At 27.9% G+C, this 8,227-nt stretch overlaps 1 non-coding gene across 1 annotated transcript; it reads right to left on the bottom strand.

Moving 5' to 3' along the window:
• Window positions 1-7,724: 7,724 nt before the first annotated feature.
• Window positions 7,725-7,831, bottom strand: LOC149516793 (small nucleolar RNA R71). The gene has a single exon (XR_016345451.1). It is a non-coding gene; the product is annotated as a small nucleolar RNA R71 (small nucleolar RNA).
• Between the last annotated feature and the right edge of the window lie 396 nt (window positions 7,832-8,227).

Below are 8,227 nucleotides of genomic sequence, written 5' to 3'. Positions count from 1 at the left end.
AAACTCTCATTTACTTTTTCTTGTGATTTGCTTGCTTGGCTTGAGATGTTATGGTGTGTTTGTGATATGGGAGATTGTTATTTTCATGCTAGTTTATGATTTTGATGTTATTTGTTTGTTGTTTGGAAATGAGATGTTCTTTAGTAGTTTCATCCTTTGTAGTTTTTCAAAATGAAAAAATCCTTGAAAACAAAAAAGGTTTTCATTTTGTTTTCTAAGTGTTTGTCATAAGTCCTAACAATGGGTATATTGCTTTCATTGAATGGCCAACATAGAAAATTCCTCTATTTGATTCCTTGTTACTTAGTTTTGCTTGTTAAGTTTATGCATGCATGGTTAGTATATTAAGTGTTTGTGAAATTACATTAGTCATATAATTGCATGGTATTCCAATTTCATGCATCATTTGCATTTTTATTATTTGTCATGTGCATATTTCATGTAATATTAGCATAATCATCCAACCCTAAATAAATTTTGAAACCATGGTTTTATGGCTTGCTCCAAAAGTTTGACTAGATATTGGAGATTTTTAAACAGGTTCACGAAAATCATAATAAACCTTAAAACCAAACCTTCATCCAAAAATTAAACCCTAAACCTCAAAACCAACCCTAAAACCAACTACAAATATTAAACCAAAACCCTAAACGCTAACCTAAATCCAAAATTGACCTCAAAACCTAAACCTAACGCTAAACCTAAGACCAAAGCCCTAAACATTACACCCTAAAACCAACCCTAAACCCTAAACTAACCTACCCTAAACCCTAAACTAACCTTAAAACCTAAAATCAAAACGTAAACCCTAAACTCTAAACAAAATCCTAAACCCTAATTTTGATTCTAACCCTAAACCTAACCCTGAACCGTAAAAACCTAAAACCCTAACTTTAAAATATAAACCTAAACCTAACCCTAAACTCTAACCTAAACCTTAAACAATCCCCAAACCATAAACAAAATCCTAGATCCTAAACCTAGACTGTATCCTTAAATCTGACCCAAATCCTAAATCCAACCCATAACCCCAAATTATCTAGACTTTAAAATTACTAAAACCCAAAAAAAAACTTTGACTTATGTCAACACTTGAAACTATCCCAAAATTCAAAAGATTTGTATGAAAATCTCAAGTAAAGTAATATATTCTTGTATGTCACCTAGAGGATAGGGCACTTAAGAAATTTTATTTCATTAAGTTTTTTGCATGATTCTTTAACCCAAAACAATAATAAGATTAAACAAAAGAATAAAAATAAAAACTAGATATTAAATATAAATAATCGTATCTAAACTCTATCTAAAGGCTAGAGAATCTAGGTGATCTCTTTATATTTAAGGACTCAATTTCAAAATCACACCTTATCATCTTGCATAACATCTATTTGCATATATTTACTTTTAGATTGTTGTTTGGATTCATTTCACATGTTTATGTCTTTTAATTATTACCATTTATTTGTTAATTGTAGCATTATCATTTTTTGAATAAAAATGTTTTTAATGGAAAATGTTATTAAAAAAATATGAATTTTGAAATAAAAGTAAAATAACATTACGAGACAAATAATTTTTAGTACTCTACCTAGAGGTTAGAGAGTTACTAATAATTATCATCTACAAAAAATATTATTTTCATTTTAAATAAATGTCATGGTGAATCTTAGGCGAAAAGAGGTATCTTTAAATTTTACCTAGATCTTAGAGAATTTTAAGATAATTCTTTAACTCAAAGATTTTCACAATATTCCTAAATAAAGATTTTTAATAAAATTGATTTTTTTTGAAAAAAATGAAAGAATTATTATTAAATTTCAAATTAAAACCATTTTTATCCAACATCAAAGATAATAGATGATTAATTGGTACAATTTTTTTTAAATAAATGCTGTGGGGATACTAATTCTTCTTTATGCGTAGCCATATTCTCGAAGCCAATTTTGTTTTCAAAGTTAAAAAATATCTTTTTGATAAACCTTAAATTTATTTTTTTATTTTATTAAAAAGATAAACTTTTTAGGTGGTTAATTACACTTAACAAAAAAAAAAAAAAATGGCAACTCCCTTTTTTTCTATTTGCAAAATTTTATATCCTACGATTAGGTTTATAGACCCGCATGTTGCAACATGATTGAATTATTAAAAGCTCAAGTTTTAATTGTTCAAAATTGCTAGTGGGATTGAACTATTGCACTATATATAAACTTCTATCAATTTTTTTTAATATTCAATAATTGTCAAATTTAAGTGAGTAATTTTACTGTTTTGATAAGACTAAATACCTTTTTTTTTGGTAAAATTTCAAGGTTGTTAATAGGATTTTATTATTTGAAGCTCTTAATACTTGTTAAGAGCTTTAAATTTTCAAAATTGTTAATAAGATTGAAGTATTTCATCTATATTAACTTTTATCAAACTTTTTTTAATAAAATTTTATATAAGTCCTGAAAAGAAGCGCCAAATATAGTTTTAATTAAATATAAATATAGGCTCTTGAGCTAAAAAAAAAATTCATTTAAACTGTATTTTTTATCCTTGTCAATTAAGTTTTCAATGTATTATTTAATGTTTACACTATGTTTGGATTGAAGGGAAGAAAAGGAAAATAAAGGAAAATAAAAGGAAAGTAATGAAAATAGAAAAGCCCTTCATTTGTTTGGGTAAACTTTTAATTTAAAAGAAAGGAAAAAGGTGAAAACTTAATATCCTTTGATTTCTGTTGTAATCCTCACTTTTTTATTACCTTAATTTGGGAGAAAAACTAAGGAAAGAAAAGTTGAAAAACTTTTATTTTTATAAAAAGGATTATTATATCCATATTTTTATTATAACATTAGATTTGATTATATAACTCACACTTCATAAAAAAATAATTTCTTTTTATGAGTATTTTATATAACAGTTTATAAATATTTTATGATTTTTTAAGTTTTAATAATAAAACAAGTCAAATTATTGTCAAAATAAATTAAAAGACTGAATTAAACATAAAATTAAGAGTAAACCAATAACTAACTAATATATTTTATCGTATTAAACATGCTCAATTTTGTTTAGAAAGATTTATTTATACAAGTTAAGTAGTATAAAGATATGTTTGTATATTATATGTTACTTTATACAAAAAGGTTATAATTGGAAAAAAATATTATAATGAATTATTTCTTTTCCTTTTTATTATTTATCCAAACATTGATTGCTAGAATTTCTTTTCTTTTCTTTCCTTTCCTTTGTTAATTTTAATTATCCAAACAAGAGGTATGTGTGCCATTTTTTTTCCTTTAAAAAAGTTTCCTTTCCTTTCTTGTCTTTTCTTTTCCTTTCCTTTATTTATATGTATCCAAACATAGTGTTAATGTTAAAAGAGCCAAATTAGAATGAAAAGATTAATGTAGCTAATGCTTCATTCCTACCCACCACGCATCAAAGAAGCCTTAAAAGTCTAATAAACTCACAAATGTTGGTACTCATATGGAAAAAATTAGGGATGTGGTTACAATTATAAAAAATTAGATGACTTGACATTTAAGGATTGCAGAACAATACAAAATCGTCATATTTTAACTTGACGTAATTATACAGGGATTATCTATCTTGATGGAACTATTTATTTTGAAAATTGGGTACAAATCAAATTAAGATGGGCTTTTTTTTATTAAATTGAAATTAGGACGGAAACAATTTTAGTTGAAATATGTTTTGATATGATCCAAAATATTTACCAAACTATCTTTAATATGCAATGCTACTTTAAGGTATACCTTTTTTCTCATCTTCTATTTCTTTTTTCGCCTCTTTTTGTTATAAATTTTTTTCTCATTTTGCTTCATTTCTATCATTCTCACTATCCCCAATCCAAGCCAGACGGTGCCCTTATCTTATCTCTCCCAAACCCATCCATCCAATGATGCTTTTTCTTAGTTCTCAATTGTTTTCTTATTCTTTCCTTTCATGCTAGGTGCCTTTTCATTCTCTTCTACGTAGCTCCAAAACGAGTCTTTTTGTTCCTTCTTTAAAGCATCTAAGCTATGGCGGAACTAAAGACTCTGTAAGACCCCATTTCTTATTTACCTTTTTGCATCCTTAGTTTTCAGAGAAGTAGAGATTTGCGCTTTAGCCTATTCATTCGAAAAAGGGTCATCAATAGTGGTAGCACTGTGTACATTTCATATATATTATTTCTTATTTGAGTTCACTTCATCTACATTGTGCTTTACGGGGTTAAAAAGGTGGTAGTCTTGCTTTTGAAATATCTGGCATTCTATTTTGAATCTCTATATCATTATAAACTAAATGGAAAAGGATAAATGCAGTAATATTACTTTTTAAATTGCAATTCATGTTTTTGCGAGAAAAAAAAACTATCAATAGGAACCCAAATTCAAAAGGAGAGCCAAAAGTTGTTCAAGGGGTAGTAAGAATGTAACATGCACAAACCATTACAACATAGAAAGGAAGAAATACCACCAATAATATCAAACTAAATAAATTATATATGCAACTCACATGTGATCAATTGTTGGCATGTTCATTAATCATTATTCATATGCCTCTCTATTTAGCATAAGCTAACTAACAAATTGTACTAGTATTGTTTGTTTTGACTTAAAATGTTCTATTAAGTAGTTTGTTTTGTTAATTGTTTAGAGTGTTGTACATTGATGAAATGGATTTAATATTTATTTTAATTATTCATAATTTGAATAATTATATTTGAATAAAAAAATATTTGTTTAAAATAATTATATAACAAAAGAATTATAACTATTAAATGAATAATTATGTTTGAATAAAAATGTTTGTTTATACAAGTTATGCAACAAAAAGAGTTACAACTATTTAAATAAATTGACAAGATTATTCATCAAAAGAATGTCTGTTTGTCAGCTATAAATAAATCATTATGCATAATCATTTTTACTAATTTTAATCGGAGAGTTTGAAATTTTACTATATCTTAGAGATATAATTGCTTTTAAGAAAGTGTTATTTACACCCTAAAGTCAAAATTTTTTTTTTATTCTATTCCTTTATTTATTTTTCTAACAATTTAAAAGCAATTATGAAGAAATTTTTATATTTTGTATTTATGGAGATGAAGAGAAAGAAATTTAGAAATGTATTAGTGAAATCCGAATTCTTGAACAATTTGGATAAAGAGAAATAATTACCTCCCATGATATCAGGTAAGTTTTTCTTTAATTCTTATGCAAAATTAGTATACAATTTATTTTATGCATTATTGTTGGTAAAAAAATTGATCAAATACAGTAGATACTTATAGTTGCTTATATGGTTAATACTATTTCTAATTATTGGGTACAATGTCATAATTTTCTCCATATTGATTGAAATTTGCTCATAAATTGAATTTAATGAATTGAAAACCCAATGCATATAAATGTCAGGATAGGGAATAGTGTAAACACAAAAAGAAAAGGGCTAAAATTATTATATATTTTTCATGAAAACATGATTGGATGAATTGAAATAAATGCATAAAAATTGTCATTGGTTTTGGATTGGATAATAAGCTAAGAGCAAGTTTATGCAAAAATATATAATGTGATTCATTAAGATTCGCTTAGAATAGCCATATGATAGCACTAAAGTATATAGAGCTTTACATGCCAAAATGATACTAAAATTTAAAATTTTGGATGATTTTTAGTTATTTTCATGTTGTTTTCATGGCTTTAGGTTTTTTAAGCTCAAGACTTCATTTTTATGCAAACCATGCATGCAAACATTCAAGGAGCATATTCGACCCAATAATGGAAGCTCAAGGCCTCCCATCTTGATCCATATTCATGCAATTTCAAGCTTACTTGGACTCCACCACATTCGCCCAAGATAGAATTTTGAGACAAGCATGCTTTCTTTGTTTAACTATGAAGCGAATGAATTACACAAGGACTCTACCATATTTGGTCAGGCAACGAAAAAAGAGAAGTTGTAAAACTATGGACTCAACAAGCTCAATCCATTAGGCCAAATAATATTTTATCGAAAGAGGACTCTTTTGCTTAGCATTGAAAAATTTCAAGACACCAAGAACTCTCCTTTATTTGGACAAGAGTGGTTGTGCTCATGATGGACTCTTTAGCTCATCCAATGAAGAATTTTGATAAAACAAGAGATATAAAAGATAATTATCAAGATAATTGATGAAAAATCAAATTATCCTTGAAATCCAAAGCCTTAGCCAAATCCAAAAGTGGAGATTTGATCAAGATTGCTTCAAGACGTGATGAAGGGTGAAGAGTGCACCATCAAGGGCCCATTCAGCCAAGCATGCTCAAGCTTAAAAAAGTCCTATTTGGCAATAACTCTTGAGAAGATGAAGATAAGTTTATTACCTTGAGTTTGAATTTGAAAATATAACTTGTAATTCTGACCTCTTTGGCCGAGTCCCATTCTATAAATAGGGAGGCAATTCACCTTATTCCATCATCTTACTCCTCACTCCGTTTCTTTCATCTAGTTCTTAGCTCTTTGATTTCTTTAGTTGAATTATTGGCTTAGGTAACAAATTTGCTAATAACAAAGCTTAGTTTTTTAAATTATTTTTTCAATCAAGAAGTATTTCATTCAAAATCTTTCTTTTCTTGTTTTTAAGATTCAAATCTTGTTCTTGTTTTATTTAAATTCAACAAAGCAATCTTTAGTTTTCAAGATCCAAGTTCTTTTATTGTCTTTGCAAGATTTGGCCGTTAAACATTTTATTATTCTTTAAATTATTTCATGCAATCTTTGTTCTTTTCAAAGCAATTCGGCATTCTCAAGATTTATTGTTTTGCAATATTTTAATTCTTGCTTTATTAGATCTAGTTTTTGACATTAGTCTTTTATTTCCCTAATGATAATAGGTAAAGTTAAAAACCCTACCTACACATTGCCTTTAATCTTTACTTGATTCCTATAACCCTAAAACCCTAATTTTTCATCTATTTAGATATAAGCTATTAGGCTTTTACCTTTGGTAATTGTGAGTAACCCAACATTCTATTCTATAATTCATGAGGAGATGATACTGAAATGTTTCACTTTATTACTTGATTGTTGCACTTGCAGGCTTTATATGAAAAGCATTAATTAAAATTTTAGCATCGTTACCGAGGATTATAGAGGTGTTCGCAATATAAATAAAGAATTCCTAAGCTCTTATAATCTAAACCTTTTTCTTTGTTTATTTATTTTGTCTTTGATCTTTTCTTGTTTGTATGCATAGATCCAAAAATGTTAACTTAGCTCGTATTGATCAAGAAATTGAGAGAACCTTTAAAAGAAGAAGAAAAGAGCAATCAACACCACCTACACCTACTCTAATGGTGAATGCAAATAATGAAGGGCAAAGAGCTATGAGAGATTATGCAGTTCCCAATACAGATGGTTTTTAACCATCCATTAGAAGGCCAGCTATTTAAGCCAACAACTTCGAGATAAAGCCTTCAATTATACAAATGGTCTAAACTTTTGTGTAGTTTAGAGGAATACCAAGCGATGATCCAAATCTCTACCTTTCTAATTTTCTTGAATTATGTGAAACTTTTTGCTGTAACAGTGTTTCTAATAAAGTTATAAGATAAGATTGTTTTTTTTTTTCACCCAGGGATAAGGTGAAAAGTTGGTTGTCTTATTTACCACCTAGTTCAATTGTAACTTGGGATGATTTGGTCTAAAAGTTTTTAGCAAAATTTTTCCTACTAGTAAAGATTGCAAAGCTAAGGAATGAGATAACCACTTTTTTGCAAGTTAATGGTGAACTTCTATATGATGGATGGGAGAGATTTAAAGCATTGCTAAGAAAATACCCATATCATGGACTACCCCAATGGCTCTAGATTTAGATCTTTTATAATGGTCTCACACCACCCATGAGAACCATTTTAGATTCAGCTGTTGGAGGGGCTATAATGAGCAAGACTCTTGAGGAAGTAAATAAGCTCATAAAAGAAATTGTTGCTAATAATTACCAGTGATACATGGAAATAAAGGTGAGTAAAAAGTCTATCGGTTTATTTAAGGTTGATGCTATTTCTTTTCTTAACTCGTAATTGGCTACCTTAACCAAAAAAATTGAAGCCCTAGGAAACCAATCCTAAGCCAACCCTGTAAATGCCATACAAAGCCTTTTTGTATTTTGTGACATATGTGAATGACCCCATTCCTTAGAAAGATGTTAATTTAGGGTAGAACCAGTCCAATACATCTAACAAGCCAA

This window comes from Durio zibethinus, chromosome 9, assembly GCF_047325235.1.
Source record: "Durio zibethinus cultivar Kanyao isolate XHJ-2024 chromosome 9, ASM4732523v1, whole genome shotgun sequence".
NCBI lineage: Eukaryota > Viridiplantae > Streptophyta > Magnoliopsida > Malvales > Malvaceae > Durio > Durio zibethinus.
This window is presented reverse-complemented; position numbering and strand designations above follow the sequence as displayed.